At 35.2% G+C, this 22,589-nt stretch overlaps 1 long non-coding RNA gene across 1 annotated transcript; it reads left to right on the plus strand.

Moving 5' to 3' along the window:
* The first annotated feature begins 10,916 nt into the window (after nucleotides 1-10,916).
* On the plus strand, nucleotides 10,917-18,746 carry LOC145270437 (uncharacterized). Its single transcript, XR_013865356.1, has 3 exons — nucleotides 10,917-11,042; nucleotides 11,520-11,652; nucleotides 18,556-18,746. It is a non-coding gene; the product is annotated as an uncharacterized LOC145270437 (long non-coding RNA).
* The last annotated feature ends 3,843 nt before the right edge of the window (nucleotides 18,747-22,589 follow it).

The following is a 22,589-nucleotide window of genomic DNA, read 5'->3' on the forward strand; positions in this document are numbered from 1 at the left end:
GGTTGACCGTAAACACTGCAATGGCATGTCTACATCGCGATCGCTTGAGATAGCCTATCGAATAGCAGATTTGATGGCTTGCACACAGCGCTCGGCTAGAGCATTTGAATGAGGATATCTAGGGGATGATGTATAGTGTTCAAATCTCAACTCCCTTGCAAATTGCGTGAACAGGCTAGGGCTATAATGAGGATCATTGTTGCTGCTGACTTTCTCCGGGATCCCTTGTTCTCCAAATATTTGTTTAGACAGTTTGATTACTTCTTGACTGGAGAATTCTTTTAATTTCCTCACGAAAGGTTATTTGGAATAGTAGTCAACCATTAGCATGCAATTATAACCCTTACTATGGAAAAGATCTGTGGCTACTATTTGCCATGGCATCACAGGAATCTCATGTGACATTCTGGTGCTGTTGACATAAGGCACCTCGTTGTACGACGTCTATGTCCTTATTAATGTTGTACCGAAATACATAACTTTGGACTCGGAGCTTACATTTTTCGATTCCCTGATGACCGTTATGGATTTTTTTTATAATTTCCGGCTGCATCACTTTGGGTATAATAACTTGACCATCCTTCATTAAAATACAAATTTCGATGGCCAGCTCGTCCCGATATGAGCAATGTGGCCGTAGATTTTTGCTAATTTCCCTAGCTATGTTGGGCCAGCCGTGCAGAAGTGTTTCCTTAAGCTCACAATGTATGTGATTAGCTTTTGTTGCTAGTTCTATCGCTCAGAACCAAAAACAACAGCTAGAAGTTCTCGCTCTATGTTGGCATATCTTTACTTCGTCTCCGTCAGTGCTTTTGACGCAAATGCAATCGGTTTCCTTTCTTTGTTTCATGCATCCACTTGTAGGCCTGTTTCTTTCGATCAAAGTATGTGAGGGACATTTCTTGGCAAATCAAATCCTTGATGTTTTTTATGCTTCCTGGTGACTGGCAGTCCATTGGTAATCCGAATCCTTCTTTGGTAGGTATCTCATTGGTGCAGTCAAATCAAAAATATACGAAATGAAGGGCACTGGGTAGGTGATAATTCTTAACACTTTTTGACATTCCGTGACGTCGCTAGGGCGGGGTAGTTATTCTATTGCATCCACCTTGCTTGGATCTGGTTTTACACCATTCTTATCGTAGATAGCACCAAAACAACTGATCTGCTTTTGATCAACAGCACATTTGTCACTGTTAAAACATAACACTTCAGCTTGTGCTATTTTCAAGTTGCGATCATGCTCCTGTTTCGTCTTCTCATGGAAAATGACATCATCAATTAGTTTCCAGTATCATGTTGATTCTCTGCATGAATACATCCTGTGACATCACCAAACCAAAGGCCATTCTTTGAAAACAGATTCTCCCAAACAGTGAGTGGAAGATCCTTAATAATTGCGATTCTGTGTCAAGTGGTATGGACCAAGCTCTAGCAATGTCAGAAATTTCGTGAAAATAGTGAATAATTTCACCCCATATTTCCAAGCTTATAACTCCTCGAAAAATGTAATTCAAGCCCTATTTTTTTTTTAATTAAAGGAGCAAGGACCAAGGTTTTATTAAAAAAACATAAAAAAAAAACAATGTGTTTTCTTTTTTTAAAAAAGGTTTTAAACTTCGGACTTTACAGGTAAATTTCTAAAAAAGGGATTTTTTTTTAAATTTGAATATATTATTTATTTACCTTTTCTCTTCAATTTGTGATATATAAAACTATGAAACATAAATTAATTATTTACTTTTTAATAGACATTTCAAAATGAGAGGCGTGAATTATTCGACCCCCTGTATTTCCAAGCTTATAACTATTCGAAAAATGTAATTCAAGCCCTAATTTTTTTTCAATTAAAGGGGCAAGGACCAAGATTTTATTAAAAAAAAAACAAAAAAAAAAACAATGTGTTTTTAAAAAAAAAAAAAAGGTTTTAAACTTCGGACTTTACAGGTAAATTTCTAAAAAAGGGATTTTTTTTTTGTTTTAAATTTGAATATATTATTTATTGACCTTTTCTCTTCAATTTGTGATATATAAAACTATTAAACATAAATTAATTATTTACTTTTTAAGAGAAACTTGAAAATGTGTGACACTTACACAAATGGGGGGGCGTGAATTTTAAAAAAAACGTTTGTCTAAATTATTATATTCGGTTTATTGGAAAGAATATAAAATTTCACATTGACCCTGAAAATATCGTAAAAATAGAATCAATAGAAAAATTTTGATAGATTTTTAAAGTTTAAAAATTGAAAAATATTGAGTTCGGAAAATTCATTACTGTTTTTTAAAAAAAATATTTCTATTACTTTTAAAACAACTGTAATAGTTTATTTTGGAAGTATAACCCATAAAGAAAATAAATAACCCACTTTTAACAGAGAAATTACGAGATTTTTATATTTTATTCGCAGTTTCGTGTTAGGGGTGTCGAAAATTCCTACAAAAATTCTGATACACCTAACCAAGCTCCTGATAGCTTGTGTGATAACTCCTCCATTGTAGGAGTCTTATAATGGCATGTTATGATCGCTCGGTAGGGACTGCCAAACGATTGTGAAGATTGGACATCATGTTTCCGTGACCTCAGATTTGTGTTAACTATGCGAACTATGGAAAAGCAGAAGCGACTTAATGATTTTTAAAACCTTTGTTTATCTTCTTCAAACTGCAGTTAATAATTAATCTTTGTTATAATTTTGTTAGGTTTTAAGATTTACACAGTTTAATTATTAATAATATTATAAACATTTCTATATCAAATATGAAATACGGTTTTACTGAATGTTCTTTTGGTTACCTACGGGCTTCCATATTTTGTTCGGTAAAAAGAGACAAACAAAATATGAGGGGGAGGGGCCTACAAAATCCTTAATATTGTGCAATAATATTTTCAAATTTGTTTTAATCTGGCGATAAAATAGCTTACAAGAGTCATGTTTATATTAAAACTTAATATTAAAAAAATTAAACACAATTAATTGAAAACTATGTTGTAAAGGAACATTTTGAAATAATGGAATTTTAATCGTTTTAATCTAATTTAATTAATCGTTTTAATTTAATCTAATTTTATTAATGTTTACGAAGTTTCTTTTTCTTGGCAATTCAACTGATTATAGTATATATTAATTCGGCAAAACGCTATTAAAAACATAATAATATTAAATTTATATCAATTTTTTAATTGCAAATTTAAGGTAAATTTTTGTTTAATATGTGTATTTAAATTTTTAATAAATAAATATTTTTTACTTATTTGAACTCTTATGTTTCATAATAAATAGAACTTTCGATAGATTTAAATATATTTCGTTCAAACTTCGAAAAAAAATAAATAGGGGGCACGCACTAAAAATATTTCCCCTCGTATATTTTACGAAAACTGTATTTTATATGTAATTTCATTCTAAAATGGATAATATCGAACATTTCACGAAAATCTAACCATTTGTGGTAATTTTTACTTACCGAAACTCGATGTAGAGAGGTGAAGCAATGGAATTCTGTGTGGCAGTCGTCCAAGCAAAAGGTTTGGAAGTGCTTGGTCGACTGCTTTTATAATAGTGTTTTTTTTTTTTTTTTGTCCACTCACGTGGATCGGACTTAACATTTGCATAGAATCGACTAGTGGGTATAAAAACACTATCGGCGATATTGTTGGTTGGTCTCCTTTGATTTAGTCCAGCAGTCCGTTTCATAGTTACTGTTACAAAGACGATCTGTCGTTGTAAGCAACGAGACAATTTGTTGCAACTCCTGTTGACCAAGAAAAAGCGTGAAGGGTTCACCACGTAAGGTAAGAGTTTCATTGTTTTTCCTTCTTCGTCGAGTTCTGGTTTAATCTGTTGAGTTGCAGAAACACCCCCCTCCCCCTTTTAGTCGGTTAAAATCCGACACATTAGTTGATTTTTGCTAGATTTATTAAATACGGTTATCTTTTCACGTTCGGAATGTCTACTACATGGGAACGTTATTTTAAAGCGCCAATTATATAAACAGCATTTTCGTCTCGCAATTTCATTATTTTCGTTCGATGAAAACAAATATTTTAAATAATTACTGGTTTATTTTACCGTTCTTCTTTTAAATGGTCCATATGTTATACTGATAATATTAATTAATAATAAAGTTACATCGTGTTACGTAAAAGTTGGGGTAATTCTGTGGTGAGTTTTGGCAGTCCCTATCGCTCAGTTAAGATCCTTTTGGTCGAGACATAGGCAAAGATTTTACATTCTTTTTCTGAACGTACACTATGCTACTTACTAACCCATTTGGTTGGTTCACTAACCTTTCTAATAATGCCTTGTGATTCGATAGACCTTTATTTTTTCTCGATTTCATCTTTCAAATGGATTGGACATTTTCTGGGGCATGGATCATTGGTTGATGATCAGGTTTTAGGACTATGTTATATTTGCTTTGGAAATGTCTTATACGGTCACATTGATTCGGTTATGACTTCTCTAATCCACGATGGGATTTATAGGTTCCTGGTTTTCTCTAATTATCAAGTGGAGGCTTATTAGCTCCAAGCTTCTTAGTGACGTCAGTCCTATTATTGCAGGACCTTCTGTTGTAACCACAAAGAATTTAAGTGCTACCCATTTATCTTTGTGTTATGGCCTAAGGTTTTTATAAAAAAGGGATTTAGTGGTGGTTAAGGATGACATAGAGGCCACAACAAAGAATCTATGAAATGAATAACGTTGGAAGTGTGTAGATTCTGACACCATATAATTAAAGACGAATATTGAAGGTTGAGAACCGATTTTATTTACTACCAACAATTTATATTAGGAGAGACAAAGTGTTCGTAGGATGGAATGTGATTTAACTGAGGAGATGAATGTTCGTAAAATGTTTGTAGGTATGTATGAATTGACAAGGAATGAATGTTCGTAAAATGTTTGTAGGTATGTGTCGTGATAATACATACTTTGGAAGCATTGATAAACAGACTCGAAGGTGGTGTAAAATGCGTTCTTTATTGTCTAGTAGTAAACGTTGCACTGAGAAACAATGGCGGACGAGATTCATACGTCACGGGCCAAGGGGCATAACTCTAGGCGACTAATAGTCTCTTAGCCTATATTATGACATCCCTTCCCTTCCATATATATGTATATCGTCCAAGGGCGATATTTAGCCTTTATCTGATTAAGGGATAACATAGTCTCTAATATATTATTTAGCTTGTCTCCATTGTTCTAGGGTAATGGTATTGTCTCTTTTTTTTAGGATAGTGTAACCTATAAGTTCAGTTTCTGAGGAGCATTCACTCGTCTCTGAGATCTTCTTAATTCGGGGGTGAGTTTCTCAGTTCGGGTGTGAGGCGTGCCGCTGGAGTGTTGTTCGGTGGTCGGCTGTTCGATTTGTTTAGGGGGGGGACCTTCCTTCTGGGTGGGATCCGGTGGAGAGTCGCTGGGGCGAGGTTGGTCGGATCTATTTGCGGTTGTTGATCTCCTCCCAGCTGGTCTGAGGAACTGCCTGTTCCTTCTATAGGTGTTACCGTTCTCAGATTCAACTATGTAGGATCTGGGTGTCACGCTGGAGCGCTGAATTTTTCCAGGCTCCCATATCTTTGCTTTTTCCTGCTGGACATAGACATTCTGTCCTGCATGTAGGTGGGAGTGGTGTCTGTTATGTTTCCTGTCATAGCAGACCTTAGACTGATCTTTCTGTTTCTGTATGGCTGTCCTAGTCTGCTCATCGCCAAGTTGTTGCTTGGATACTAGGGGTGTCCGTATTTTTCGTCCGTTGAGTAACTCTGCCGGGGACTTAATGTCTGATGACAGTGGCGTGGCTCTGTAAGCCATCATTGCTAGGTAGCTGTCTTGACCAGTTTCCCCTGCCTTCGTCAAAATTTTCTTGCATGTTCCCACCATTCTTTCGGCGAATCCGTTAGACTTCGGGTAATGTGGGGACGATGTCCTGTGTTGGAAGCTGTACGTCCTGGCGAAATCCTTGAAATCTTTACTTGTAAATTGTGGACCATTGTCCGAGTACAAGATTTCCGGCACTCCTTGTTCCTCAAATATCGTCTTAATACTTCTAATAACGGATATTGATGAGGCGGACGGAAGGCGTCGTACGAAGGGGTTTCGGCTGTACTGATCTGCCACAAGCAGATATTCTTTCCCTGCCAATGTGAACAAGTCTGTGCTGGCGTACTGCCAGGGATACGTAGGGGTTTCGTGCTGGAGTATTGATTCGGGCGGGATACTGGCTTGGTATTTCTGGCATGTGTGGCACTCTCGGACTATATCTTCTATGTCCTTATTTAACCCTATCCAGTACACCGCTGAACGCGCTCGTAACCTCGTTCTCTCTACTCCTTGGTGTGAAGCATGCAGCTCTTCCAGTATGCCTCTTTGCAACGAGGCTGGGATAATGATTCTCTAGCTCTTGAGTAGAATTCCATCCTGGACCCCAATCTCATCTCTGAAATTCCAGAATGGCAGGAGAATTCCTGGGCAGTCAGCCCGGTTGGAAGGCCAGCCGGTCAATACCATGCTTACAAGTTGCTTTAGGAGTGGATCCTGGGATGTTTCCACTCTTATATCTTCAACTCTCGTCGGCGCAAAGTTGAGGTATGAGATCATGCTATGGACGTTGAGATCGATCCCTTCAATGTGCCCACTGGGTCTGGGTGCTACTCGTGACAAGCAGTCTGCAATTGGAACTGTTTTTCCTGGGGTATATTTTACAGTAAAATCATATCCCTCGACCTTCAATAACATTCTAGCCAGTCTTGGGGGTGCTTGTGCTAGATTTTTCAATGCTATCGACTCCAATGGCTTGTGATCCGTATGAATTGTCGTTTTGTGGCCCCAAACGTAACTGTGAAATTTCTCCAGGCCAAAGACGATAGCCAACATCTCCCTCTCTATGTTTGAGTAGCGTGTTTCTGGTCCGGAAAGTGCTTTGCTCGCGAATGCTACTGGTCTGTCGTTTTGTAGCAGAGCCGCGCCTATACCCATTGAAGACGCATCTACCTGTAGCACTATTGGTTCTTTAGGGTCGAAGTATCGGAGTGTCGTATGATTTCCGATCTCTTTTTTGATTTCTTCGAATGCCTGTTGCTCCTGTGAAGACCATGTGAAGTCATTCTTCTTCGATGTTAACTCACGTAGGGGTTTTGTCAGTGTCGCGAGTCGTGGAGAGAATTTGTTCAAGTAGTTCACCAGGCCTAGGAAGCTGGTGAGCTGCTTTGTATCCTCGGGGGGTTGCATCTGTGTGATCGCCTCTATTTTCCGGGGATCTGGCTTGACACCGTCTCTTGAGATTATGTGGCCGTAGAAAGGGATTTCGGAGGTTTTCACCACAAATTTCTCTGAATTAAACCTGCAGTTTCTTTCCCTTGCTCTAAACATTAGCTGCCTCAGTGCCTTGTCATGGTCACTGCCGTCTTCCTCGAATCCGTACACTACTATGTCGTCGCATATGGATAGGACATTTTCGAGGTCTCCGAAGTTTTCCTGCATGGCTCTTTGGAACTCATCTTGGGCAGATTTGACTCCCATGGGGTACCTGTTGTACATGTATCTGCCATGTGGGGTAATGAATGTTGTGAGACGTCTCGACTTTTCGTCCAGTTTCAAATGCCAGTAGCCGGACTTGATATCGACTTTTGTGAACCATCTAGCGTTGTCTAGTTCCGCAGTGATGTCTTCGAATGTCGGAGTCGCATAGTGTGGTCTGTGCACTGCTTTATTTAAGTCTCGGGGGTCGAGGCATAGCCTGACCGATCCGTTCCTTTTAGTGGTACAGACGAATGAGTTTACCCAGGGCGTCGGGTCCTTTACAGGGGAAATTATTCCCTGGGCCTCTAAGGAGTCCAACTCCAATTTCAACTTTCCTTTTAGGGATATTGGGACTCGACGTGGTGGGTGGACAACTGGTGGTACTTCGGGATTTAAATGGATGGTGTGTTCACCTGGCAGACAACCAATGGAGTCGAATACGTCTGGAAATTCCTCAATGATTTTCCTCCTTTCTCCAAGGTTTCCCATCGTACATGGTTCCTGCACGGGGACCGGTTTCATGTTGTGCGGGGGAGTAGGCCGGGATGCTTTGTCCGTCACATGAGTTGTGTCCGTTTTTATAGCCAAGTTAAGGGTGACTAGCCCTAATTCTCTTGATGTTTGGAGTCCTATTAGTATAGGGTCTCTTGATTTCACCACATGAAAGGTCGCTTTAACGAACTTGTCGCGGGATCTGACCCCTAAACGACAGGTCCCTTCTTGGTCTATCGTTGAGCCTCCAAACGCAATTAGCCTTATAGCTGATTTTTCCAGTGGTACTCCTTTCAGTTCCTTGAATACCTGTTTAGGTAACAGGTTGCTCATTGCACCTGTGTCGATTTTCGCGTCAACCTCTATTTGGGCTTTGCTGTTGCCTATCTTCAGTTTTGTGAAAGCTTCTGTGGTCGCTAACGGTAATTCCTTTACTGTGTGAAAGTACAGCTCCTCTGTGGAACTGTCGTCGTTGCTACCCATATGTGCTGCTGCCATGTGGATTTTATTCTTATTATATTTCCTCTGTGGCTGGAATGACTGTCTGCGTGTGTGCCCCTCGTCTCCCATTTTAGAGTGGCAAACTTTAGCAAAGTGTCCCTTTTTATTGCATTTTAGGCAGTATTTGCCTTTAGCTGGGCATTTATATTGATGGTGTTTTGTGCCACAATTACCACATGTGGTAGGTCCACTGGGCTGTCTGGCTCTAACTGCGAGTGTAGAGCTGTCTTCTACTGCTGTTGTACGTAATGCTTCCATTTGTTTACACGTGGATTCTTCTGTCTCGATGATTCCGAGTGCTTTCTCGATCGTAAGATCGCTTCCTTCTCTTATTAGGGACTTTTGTGCAGACTGTAAATAAATACCGAATATGAATAGGTCGAACACAATGGTCTCTTCCACCGTCCGACCGTATTCACACTGTTTGGCTGTCTGACGCAGCCGACTTAGAAATGCGTGTGCCGATTCATCCGCGTTTTGTTTACATTTTAGTAGGTTGTGTCTAGCTACACGAAAGTTCGATCGCGGATTCGCATATTCCTTAAAAAATTGGATATATTTATCCAATGTCCTTTCTTCTCCCTGTCGAAAGGGAAAAGTGTCACTTATTTCCTGGCCCTCGATACCAGACCATATTAGCAAGTAATTTAACTTTGTGTCTGAATCTACGTCTTTCATTGGGCCGTCGAAATATAAATGAACTTGCCTGATAAATCGGTCCATTGATTTGGCCAAATTTGAAGTGTTCCAATCGATTGTTGGAGGTGGTAGTTGCGAATATGTATTCATCGTCGATTGCGAGAAAAATACCGACACCACGTGTGTTTTGTATTAATTTTTTTTTTAGATCCCGAAAATGTTCGTTTTTTTTTTGTTTTTTTTTTAGGGTAATATTGTTACTATTCCTTTGATTCTTTAGAGGATCCCACTTCAGACACCATGTCGTGATAATACATACTTTGGAAGCATTGATAAACAGACTCGAAGGTGGTGTAAAATGCGTTCTTTATTGTCTAGTAGTAAACGTTGCACTGAGAAACAATGGCGGACGAGATTCATACGTCACGGGCCAAGGGGCATAACTCTAGGCGACTAATAGTCTCTTAGCCTATATTATGACAGTATGTATGAATTGACAAGGAATGAATGTTCGTAAAATGTTTGTAGGTATGTATGAATTGACAAGGAATGAATGTTCGTAAAATGTTTGTAGGTATGTATGAATTGACAAGGAATGAATGTTCGTAAATTGTTTGTAGGTATGTATGAATTGACAAGGAATGAATGTTCGTAAATTGTTTGTAGGTATGTATGAATTGACAAGGAATGAATGTTCGTAAAATGTAACTTATCTTTTGGACGCTGGAGAGGTTAGGGTAGGCCGGTCATCCTGCTGTCGGTGATGCATGTCCTGACTTGTAACTGGAAAGCGAATGACTTGTTTCATCAGCGCTAGCAGCCCTGCGTCTTCGTCGTCTTTCTCCTCCTCACTTCTTTGGTTTGTGTGAATTAGGCATTGTTTAGAATTGAAGGTATTTGGCCCATAACATGAGAGTATAGTCAGCTTCAGTTCACTGGTGCCTTATTTCTTTTTCTTCTTCATCTCTTAAGGTCGGGTGGGAGAATCTGTCCGTGCATTCACTGACACAGCAGGGCGAATCTACTCCTTCCCTCTTTTTGGTCCCCTCATTTTATAGTGGCAAACCGGCTCCCAGGGACTGTGATATTTGAGGTGTTTATTTTAGGTGCGGAGCTCTCCCATTGGTCGATAATTATTTTGTGGTTATCTTATTTTTTTTCTTCCCAAGCGGAAGCGATGCGTGGAGCTATGTGCAAAAGACGATTTTTCACTTTGTCTCTCATGGTGGATGCGTTAACATCCGGTTCGCTGCTAATTCTCATCATGTTCCCACAGTGTGCACATTGTATGCATTATACTTGAGCTATTATATGCAGTTATTATGGTGTGCTCCTTTTTTGTTGAACCTGGGATGGGGTGTCCCCGATTATCTACTACAGTATTTTCTTTTATTTTCTATTTTTGAGCGATTATCGAGACTCCTAAAACGTGATCCTCTCATGTCGGACATGTTTTTGTTCAAAATTAATACTTAACATTATTTGTTCTTTTTTTAACTAAATAAACTCCTGTAAATAATCTGAACCACAAAAAACTTACAAAGCTAGATAGAAAACAGTGGAAATGTATTTGAAGTCGATTCAATTAAAAGTAGTTTAAAGAATGACTTTTAATCCGTCTTTTCAATAAAAAAAACAACAACATAGTTTTTAAAATATAAATAAATTACAATAATTATAAAAGTTTTCTTTTTTAAATAGTTGTCTGTTAGTTTACTCCTTTGAACAGTTATCTCCCTTGGCCGGACATTTTTCTTATAGAGTTTGCTCTGACTCGACACCGGCAGGTTGACCGGTGTTTTATTCTCCAATTGTAGTCAGCAGCTTTTCTAGTACTGTCTTTTATCTTCTGTTGTCCTTCGCCGTTTTAAGCCATCTTCGGTAAGAAACATTATATATACCCTTCTTAAAGACACTTTGTAATACTTTTAATGTTATATATATATATATATATATATATATATATATATATATATATATATATATATATATATATATATTATTTCATCTTAACTACGACCTATTTTTTATTTTCTTTACCCACATGTCCGACCCCCTTACTTTTAGTTGTGTTGTTCATTTCCTTACGCATACGATTCCCCATTCAGCCTCTTATCTTTTCTCTTTGTGTTCTTAACATTTTTCTATTGGTTTTGTTTCTTTCAGTTTCCCACCCCCCATATCTACTCTCAATATGTGTGTGTTAATTAAAAGGGTTAAAAACATAAACACATCGAACTTACTAGGGAAGATTATAACATCCGGTGAATGCCTGAAAAATATTCAGTGAATAAAATGTCGTTTAGTAAATCTTTATTTGTATTTTAAACTAAATATTTTATCGTGGTTTATTTTCAGATTTGTTTTCTGCGAATTTGCTTGTTTGTCATCTTGAATGTTAACTTGAGCTTGTAAAGTCAATCACATTTGAAAAATCGTTTCCTTATAAAAGCAGATAAAGTTAATCGAAAGCAGATTATAAGACAAAAACGTAAGTATTACTACATGAATTTAATATAGATTTTTGCGCATTTGCAGAATACGTTAAAATGTAAGGGAGATAACTACATTTACTAAGCGAATGATCCTAATGAAAATGTTGATTTATCGTTGAACGTTTTTCGCTGTCGATTGTTTTTTGTATTTAATACTGACTTAAACATAAAAACAACTTTTGTATCGTTTACCAAAGAAAAATTATCTTTTCACGTTCGGAATGTCTACTACATGGGAACGTTATTTTAAAGCTCCAATTATATAAACAGCATTTTCGTCTCGCAAATTAATTTTGTAAATTTTATATGTTTTTAACTGTTTCACAAGTTTTAAGTAAAAAAAAATTGTCTTGTTTTTTCAATTTTTTTCAGCTGATCATTTTATATTTTTTCGGGTGTGCTAAAAACGAATATATACTTCAAAAAGTGGCACAGAGAATTACTTTTCATGATGTAAGGAAATTACTTTTTCAAAAAGTGGGGATCAGTTTTCTATATAAATTTAATGTAAAATAAGCACCCACTTTCTGGCAACGTGGTGATAATTTGTTTTATTTGTTTTCTTGGCCTATCTGAAAGCCATTTTGGTAAATTGTTATTTACTTTCGACCATAACAATCTCCTTTAACATCACAATTTCTATAGGTTTTCAGGAATGCTGAAAACGAATATCACATTTAAATTTGCTGCAAACAAGTACGTATCTGGATATTAAACATTGTAATTGTTATCAGTGGTGGTCAATTACGTATGCACTAGCACACACAGAATTAACCACCACCGATAACATTGCTTTATATTTGGAAAACTACTTGTTTGCGGCAAACATATGTGTGCACTTGATCAAAACAACAAACCTTACAAATAACTTTGACTAAATTAAAAAATAATTATAATTATTAAATTACAATATTACAGTTCTGAATTTTTTAGATGAGAAATAATTTTTTGTATTATTTAAATTATTAAGACTACTGTTCTCATCTTGAGTGTTATTTATTGTGCAAACATTGTAAAAATAACAATTAAGATGAGAACAATAGTCCAAATAATCCAAATTATATGAACAAAACAGAATATGTTTTTTTTTCTTTACATGTATTTTTTACATGTTGAAAAATTGTTTTTGTTCTTCCTTGCAATAATGGAAATTCCATATTTACTGACCAAATTATGACAGTACACTTTAACTTTAATTCTGCTTTGAAATGTTATGGTGACATAAAATTATATTATTTTGTACTTCGGGGACATTATCTGTGATAGATGAAAAGAAAGTTTTTATAAATGGGGCTTTCATAAGTAGATGTTTTGAATTTGTGTATGGAAAATTATATGTGTGTGTGCTTCAAAGGATTGGCAATGTAACTGATTTTCTCCCGTGTGTATCATGCACGTTATATTACAAGAAGGTTTGTTTGTGGATAGTTGAATTATATATATATGTTTGTGTTATATATGCAGCAATTAATCTAAATTTGAGCATTATATCCCTTGTTTCTTTTTTAATTTATTTCAACTGCTTAATTCCTCTTGTTATTTATTACTACTGCTGTTAATACATCTTTACTATTGTTATAAACTTTTATTTTTCTTCCGGTTATGACTGAAGCTAGCCTTGTGTTCATGGAAATTAAGTAAAAAGCTCTTATCCCTCTCTTGTTATTGTATGAACTTTTATTTTTCTTTCAGCTATGATTAAAAGAACGTGTGTATCTTTTAGATCCCTAGCCATGTGTTTGTTATGAAATTTGCTACATGTACAGAATTGGCCACAATTGATAACATAATGAATTGGTCACCACTGATAACATGAGGAATGACATTGATTAATATTGGGAAATTTAGTTTAAATGTAATAAGTATTCAGAAAACATGTTTAGTTTCAGTTTGATTCATTATTAATTTTTATTGGTGTATGACTGTTTTATTGTTTATTCTTATTATTTATTACTACTGCTGTTATTTACTTTAAAATTGATACTCATTATAGGTATTGGTTGTCAGTCGTAAAGTGATATGATCACTGTTAAAATGGGCCAATATTTTATGGGAAATGCTACTGATATTCTTAACCAAGTGGATAGCATTTAGATTAGCCAGTATGATTGAGCAAGGCTTGATTGTTGGCTTTTGCTGGTTTTGAGTGTCAGTGTATTAAGTTAAGCGAGAATGATGGAAGACAGAAGATATTTATTCAATTTGATATTCGTTCAAAATGACTGAGTAGTGTGCTAGGGGAAACAGCCAATCATTTATTATCATTTTCATGCATTGCTACAAGTGAAACATATGTTGCACAGTCGATTTTTCATCATCCAGAATAAAAAACTTGTACACTTTGTTTTTGTATAAAGATATAAAAAATATTTTCTGTTATTTACTGCCTTATATGAAACGTGCATCCAGCTAGACATGGAGATGTTGACCAGGAGATGGGTGGACGGAGCCATGCATGTGCAATGTTGATTACACATGCATAAACCAGATCTACAATCTTAACATCTAGAGATTTTTTTTATCCAAGCCCTCTATTATTTTTTCCTAGATTTCCAAATGGTATCCCTTACCAGAGCGATCTGTTGTTGGTCATCACCAAAGTGAGGCTTTATGAGGCATTTCTACCAGGGAAAGTCATTATCTTGGCTTGAATCCACAGTGCTTGACAAGAGATCAACACAAATATTGTCATTCCTCTTCATGTACTGTATGGTGCAGTTATAGCCAGTCATACTCAAAACCAACATCTGTATTTTCCTATTTTGTATAGGTGAGTTTAATAAATATTCTAGGGGTTTGTAATTGGTATAGATGGTGAACTTTGCAACTTATTAAGGGCATCGGCTGCATATCTTTAAGTTCATGGGATAAGAAGTAAATTGATATTTCAACCTCTTTATTCTCCCTCTGATCATATGACAGACATGCCTCAATCACGTACAACCGGTAGTCTTTCTCAGGACTGGGATAAGCCAGTATAACCACATCTGCAAGCTTTGTTTTTTAGGTTATAAAAGATAAACTGAAATGTGTTGTCTCATTGAAACTTCACATATTTCCACACCAGGCGAACAAACAGCTCGCTGATCTCTGAAACTCACACTTTATGGCTTTCAACCTGAGGTTGTGCTTACGTAAAGTGATTAGTACCCTATCTATGTGAGTTGCCATCGTATCTGAGAAAATTAAAATATCATCCAAATATGGTAATGCATAATCTTCCTGTCCCTGTAAGACTATGGACAATAATTCCTAGATGACCCCAGGGGCATTCGCAAGTTTGAACGGTATCACATAAAAGTGAAAAAAACCTCGATGGCAGATGAACACAGTTTTCTCTTTATTATCCTTACTTAATTTAATCTGTCAGTACTCTGAGTTTAGATCTAATTTAGAGAAGTATTTTGCTGACCCAATTGAGGCTAATATAGTATCAATGACGGTTAATGCCCAGGCATACATTTTTTGTGACTTTATTTTATTCATAAAATGTTTTACTACGATCTTTTTCTTTTACTAATAACACTATCAAACTCCCCGGTCTATTCAATCTCTCAATTACACATATCCCCATCATTTCTTTGCTTTAGCAGTGTTCAATACATACATCTCTGCATGTGTTCATGCATTCCAGTATACGCATTTCCACCGTATCAGTTCTGCTGAGATTGCTTATTGACTATTTTAAAAATCTGCTCAAGCCATGCGTATATGCAGATGCTGGTGTTTTAACATAATTTTCTGTGCTAACTTAACTTTTGATGACATATGGGTATCTTTTTTCAGAGCTATATACTCTGTCGAATATTCTTATCGACCTAAATCGAAGTACATCCTCATTTTTCTATGTCCTATTCGATCTCTCAGTTTCACTTGCATAACGTCATCTATTGCCATGTCTACCAACTTTCATTGCTTTAGCAGTGTTTGATACACGCTTCTCCATGCATTTCAATATTGATATGCATCTCCACCATATCAGTTCTGCCAAAGTCCTTATCCTCCATAATGAACAAACATCTATTATGTGTCATCAACATATCAACTTCTAACTTGAATTCTTCAGGTACTTTTATTCCTTTACAATTATTCTCAGGAATCTCATTCTTTTCTTCATCAAGCATGGTATACTTGTAATGTTACAGGTCACACTTCACTTAGCCATTTTGCAAGGTGACTGGTTTGTGTTGTTATAAGCAACAGAAACTTACGAGCCCTTTTAACCTTTACGACTACATTAGCTACCGATACTCTGCTAAGATTGCTAATGAATCCACTGATTATTTGTTCTATTTCATATTCTAATCTTTGACCATTTCTAAAACTTACACGAATCATGAATGTATGCAAATGCTTGGGTTTTAATATAATTTTCTGTGCTAACCTAACTATTGATGACATATGGGTATCTTCTTCCAGAGCTATATACTTGTCAAATAATCTTATCGACCTAAATCAAAGTACATCCTCACCTCATTCTTCTTAAGCAAATTGCGGTGTAATATCAGACTTGTGTAAAGAACAAAGAAGTCCTGGTGAGTAGACTGACTTCCTTTCCTTACTCTCAATCGAACGAGCCCTTCTACAATTAATGGGGGACGCATTAGCTTGTCTTAAACTAACATTTTTACCACATAGTTCAGGTCCTGTGTAAATGCTTTAAAAACAAAATTACTAATACCTCTGCTACAAGATTTCTATAATTCTTTCCCTCAATTCTAGTCCAAAAATAATTTGATGCACCAATGTTACCCCCGTGCATCAGTATGCCGTTATTCAGTAACACCTAATTTTCATTACTCTAGCTTTTAATACTAGTCCCTACTCTATACTTTGTTTCCTCTTTTACATCTGTCTCTATATCTTGAGAGACTGGACCCGTAACCTTAACTAGAATTTGCTGTCCTGTGTAACAAACCTCCATGGGCTTGTCTTCATACTCCTGGCTTACGTTGAGCCAGATCTCCATTTAACTTCTGCTATGGCTTTCTGATAAGTTTATTGAATAATAATAAATAATAATAATTTCTGATAAGTTTTTTTGAAGATCTTGTAGCTAATGTCTCATTACAAGCAACTATCCCACTATATTGTTTTACATGAGTGTTTATAAATTGTCGGACTGAAGCCTTTATGGTTAGGAGAGCTGATATTTCCCCTTATTTCCGTGCTCTGGTCACCCTAAAATACTACTCTACATGATCCACTCAACTCCTGTAAATTTAGTGATCTTGTTGCTGACCCAACTGATTTTAATAAAAAAAAAATACAAATCCAGAAAAACTGTGGACAAAAGTTAAAGAGAACTTGGACTCCCTTTCACTAGAGTATTGCTGAAGACTAATTCAAGGAATTCCCAAAAGATTGTAGGCTGTCAAAGGGTTATACAATTTGGTGAAGAGTTATACAATTTTCCGTAGTGCAGATTTTCTTTATGCCTTCAGTATTTTAAGTTCTTTTTAAAATTTATGTGAACACTAAGATACTTCAGTCAAATATGAACAGGTAAAATTATAAAGAAATAAAAGATGAATAAAATGGGGTATAGGTTTTTTTAAACTGTTACATTCAATTTAGCTTAAATTGAGCATAATTTACAGTTTTTGAAAAAATGACAAGTGGGGATGTTTTGAGTGCCACTATATATATATATATATATATATATATATATAGATAACGTCTAGATAAAATCTTCTTAAATTTCATACAAAGATTGTTGCTATGCTCTGGTCACCCTAAAATACTAATCTACCTGATTCACTGTGAACTTAATGATTTTGTTGCGGATCCGACTGATTTTAATAAAAAATTACAAATCCAGAAGAAATTTGGACAAAAATTAAAGAGAAGTTGGATGCCCTTTCACTAGAAAATTCAAGACTAATTCAAGGAATGCCCAAAAGATTATAGGCTGTCAAATTGCAGAAGGGTTATATTACTAAATATTTACTAGTTAATTGTATTACTGTTGTATTTGTGTTGCAGTAATGTTCTAAAACTATATGAAGATACAATTTTTACGTAGTGCAGAGTTTCATTTTGCCTTCAGTATTTGAAGTTATTTTTTAAAATTTATGTGAACAATATGATACTTCAGTAAAATATGAACACGTAAAATTATAAAGTGATAAAACATGAATAAAATGGGTTTTTTAAACTGTTACATTCAATTTAGCTTAAATTGGGCATAATTTGCAGTTTTTGAAAAAATGACAATGGGGATGTTTTTGGGTGCCACTATATATATATATATATATATATATATATATATATATATATATATATATATATAGTAAAAATAGTGATAAAATCTAGATAAAATGTTCTTAAATTTCATACAAGGATTCGTGATGCTTTGGTTAGCGTACTTGGTAAAATTCAGTTGTAAGTTACATACTCCTGAAAATTGAAGTTTCAATCATCACTGGGATTGAAAATAGAATTTCAATTTTTTTTACTCAGTCGTTGCTACCAAATCGAGAGCTTCTCTCATGTACTAAATAAAGGATTTCATACAGATATCTAATTTCAAGAGAAAGGTTCCCAATTTCGGCAAAATTCACCTGAATGAGATCGGAAGTAAACTAGAAAGTTTGTGAATATCACACCCAATGAGATCGGAGATAACAGATACGTTGTATAAATAACACCATGATGAGCACAGTATTCTGAAGAATCCACATAATATAAATAATCAATCTTCATCTCTAAAATGAAGTAATGTTAATATTTTTAGTTAAAAGTTTGAAAATAGAAACAAACTAGTTGAGTTAAATAACAAAAATTCCATAAACCTTTACTCATTTTCTTTTTTTGAATTTCATTTAATAAAAATCAACATAAGAAATTCAATTTTACCACATGAAATATATTTTTTCAAATTTATTTTATATTTCCAGGATATGAAGCAATGAAAAGAAATTCATTAATGGATAACAAGGACATCTCTTCATTGATGATTTAAAATGGTATAAAATTTATATATATATATATATATATGATCATATAAATTTTCTACAGTCAAAATTTACAAGCCTTCCTTCCATCAAACATTACATTGCATATACATTTTGTGGAATCAAATGCAATCAAGGATCTTTCTTTAAAAAGTTTTAAATAATTATATATATATATATCAAAAATAGTGATTACGTCTAGAAAAAATGTTCTTAAATTTCATATTACGATTGCTGCTAGGAGTGATGATGCTGTTGTTAGAATACTTGGTAAAATTCAGTTGTAAGTTAAATACTCCTGAACATTGAAGTTTCAATCATCACTGAGATTGAAAATAGAATTTCAATTTTTTTACTCGGTCATTGCTACCAACACGAGAGCAAATGCTTCTCTCATGTACTAAATAAAGGGTTTCATACAGATTTCTAATTTCAAGAGAAAGGTTCCCAAATTCGACAAAAATTCACCTGAATAAGATCGGAAGTAAACTAGAAAGTTTGTGAATATCACACCCAAGATGAGAAGAGTATTCTGAAGAATCCAAGTAATATGAATAAACCATCCTCATCTCTAAAATGAAGAAATGCTAAGATTTTAGTTAAATGTTTGAAAATAGAAACAATGGTTAACAATATTCAATAAAACGACTAATTTTCGTTTTTTTGGGGGGGGGAAATTTCATTACTGATAGGTGTTTTAGATATTTTTAATTTAAAATTTAGTTTAATTTAATTTAGATATTTTTAATAAAAATAATATAAGAAATTCAGTTTTACCACATGAAATATATTTTTTAAATTTATTTTATATTTCCAGGATATGAAGCAATGAAAAGAAATTCATTAATGGATAAAAAGGACTTCTCTTCATTGATGATTTAAAATGGTATAAAAATTTATATATATATATATATATGATCATATAAATTTTCTACAGTCAAAATTTACAAGCCTTCCTTTCATCAAACATTACATTGCATATACATTTTGTGGAATCAAATGCAATCAAGCATGGCTGACAAACCTCATTCTTGTGAAGTATGTGGTTCTTCTTTTGCATGGAAGTCAGATTTGTTGAGTCATATGAAAACACATACGGGAGACAAACCACATTCTTGTGAAGTATGTGGTGTGTCTTTTGCACGGAACTCAAATTTGTTGACTCATATGAAAACACATACAGGAGACAAACCTCATTCTTGTGAAGTATGTGGTTTTTCTTTTGCACGGAAGTCAAATTTGTTGACTCATATGAAAACACATACAGGAGACAAACCTCATTCTTGTGAAGTATGTGGTTTTTCTTTTGCACGGAAGTCAAATTTGTTGACTCATATGAAAACACATACGGGAGACAAACCACATTCTTGTGAAGTATGTGGTTCTTCTTTTGCATGGAAGTCAAATTTGTTTGATCATATGGCAACACATACAGGAGACAAACCACATTCATGTGAAATATGTGGTTCTTCCTTTGTACAGAAGTCAAATTTGTCGAGACATATGAAAACGCATACAGGAGAGAAACCACATTCTTGTGAAGTATGTGGTTCTTCTTTTGCAGAGAAGTCACATTTGTTATATCATATGGCAACACATACGGGAGACAAACCACATTTATGTGACGTATGTGGTTCTTCATTTGCAGATAAGTCACATTTGTTGAGTCATATGAAAACACATACAGGAGAAAAACCACATTCTTGTGAAGTATGCGGTTCTTCATTTGCAGAAAAGTCAACTTTGTTGAGACATATGAAAACACATACGGGAGACAAACCACATTCTTGTGAAATATGTGGTTCTTCTTTTGCGCGGAAGTCAAATTTGTTGCGTCATATGAAAACCCATATAAGAAACAGTACCTGATTATTTTTACAATCCATACCTCAACATTGTATACCAGCTAGAACGATCTCTATCCCGAAAATGGTCAACCAGTTTAATCAAGTCTGTTTTAAATATATGAGAGATTTAGAAACAAGTCTGCTACGGAAATCACTTATATAGTTGTTTTAAATACTTTAGAACTTCCATTGCAATAAATTGGTAAAATGTGCTAAACAATATCATTACAAGTATTTTCATGATTCATTCATCAAGGACTATATGAGGAAGGTTTTATAAACTGGCTTACAAAGAATGTCTCTGCGATGATTAGCACAGAATTATAATGAATTCTTAACATTCAATTAGAATGTGATAACAAATACTTCTAAGAATATGAGTGATCTCAGCAATGACACGTTTACCAGAAGTAGTGTGAGCCATTTTTTTAAATTACATTTTCACCCCAAGCAAGGCACATTGGAGGTCATTCTCTAGTGTTTCTGCCATTTTGTTAAATGTGTTTATTTGGTTTCCTGTCATGCCTGTTATAGAGCGTGGTGTCATCAGCATATATACCCATCTCACAGACAATTTTGACAGGGAGGTCATTTATGAATATTAGGAATAATAAAGACTCATGGATAGACTCTTGAGGTACTCCCGCATTTATATCATATTGTTTAGATGTACGACCATGGAGGACAACCTGGGTTTTTCTCTTATCCAAGAAGTATTTAATTATGTTAAGGTCCTGGATATGACCTTAAACTATATCCGATGGTGAGGGCCCAACTTGCGGGCTTAAATGCCATTGCCGACCCAGAGAGGTAGTACCTGTTAGGGTCCCAACTATGGGTTAAATAGAAACCGACTTGAAAAAAACAAATATATTCTATTAAAAAATGTTTTTTTCAAAATCACTGGATTCGGCATTAAATAAACTGAAAAGGGTTGATATATCATAAAACAAAAACAACCAATAATTGAGGCTGAAGGTGGATACATTGAATAGATGTCAGCTCTACTACATAATCAAGTTACCTGAATTTTTTTTTTCAATATAAGTTTAAAAATAAAGCTGTAGTGTTGTTTTCTTTAGGGCGACAAATTTATCGTTTAACCTTGTATAATGGTACTATCCTTTATGTGTAGAATCCTTATTCCAATTTTAATTATAATCCTTTAGATAATTGTGATTTTAGAAAATGTCTAAAATTTTAACTAAGGGGGTTCTTAGAAGGAATTAAATTTAATTCGTCTACGGATCAAATTAAATGCAAATCTGAAATATTTTAATTTTCAAATAAGTGTCCATTTTATCCCCACCTTCAATCTTTAAAATACTAAAAAGAAGCTGAAATTTAAGAAATATTTACGAAGTAATATCTGATATCTAGGGTTAAAATTTCATAAAAATCAGGGGCGTCTGAATTTTCACAACGGGCTCCATTGTAAATAGTGCATCTTCTCCAAGTGATAGCTGGATACTCCACCAGACTAGATGCATTCTGTCAAAAGGCTAAGATATATCTAGAGCTATCGCTCTACCCTCTCCTGCACTGTGCAGTAAAAGGTATATACGTTCAGAGATTACAGTTAGGATATCTGCTGTGGAACGGGCTTGCCTTAATCCATATTGTTGGTCGGTCAGAAGCTTAGCATCTGTAAGGTGGTGAACTAGAGTTTGGTTAATTTTGGACTGAAATATTTTGGCAAAAAGTGGGAGAAGGCTAATGGGGTGATCATTTTATGTGTCAGTTCTTTCACCAGAATTCTTGAAAACTGGTACCACAGAAGCAGTTTTCCAGCAGACAGGAAAGCAAGATTCATTAAGGCATTTGTTGTAAAGTTTGGAGAGAACTGGAGCTACTTTGGTAGCGCATTTTTTAATAGCACAGTCGGGTGAGATCAGGTTCACATGCTCTTGAAGTCTCAAAGTTTTTATGATAGCATGCATCTGAGAAGAGGTGATTTTCAGATCGTCTAGTGTGGCGTCTGTATGCAAAGGAAAATCAAGGGGGTTAGCAGGATCCAGTGTGGAGTTCAAGGCAAACCGACTGGCAAGCATACTATCCTCCTTGGTTGCTGAGCAAACAACCTCATGATTGTTGGATAGTGTGGGAATTATTGATTGCCCATTGCTCTAG

This window comes from Euprymna scolopes, chromosome 46, assembly GCF_053919585.1.
Source record: "Euprymna scolopes isolate OS-2025 chromosome 46, ASM5391958v1, whole genome shotgun sequence".
NCBI lineage: Eukaryota > Metazoa > Mollusca > Cephalopoda > Sepiida > Sepiolidae > Euprymna > Euprymna scolopes.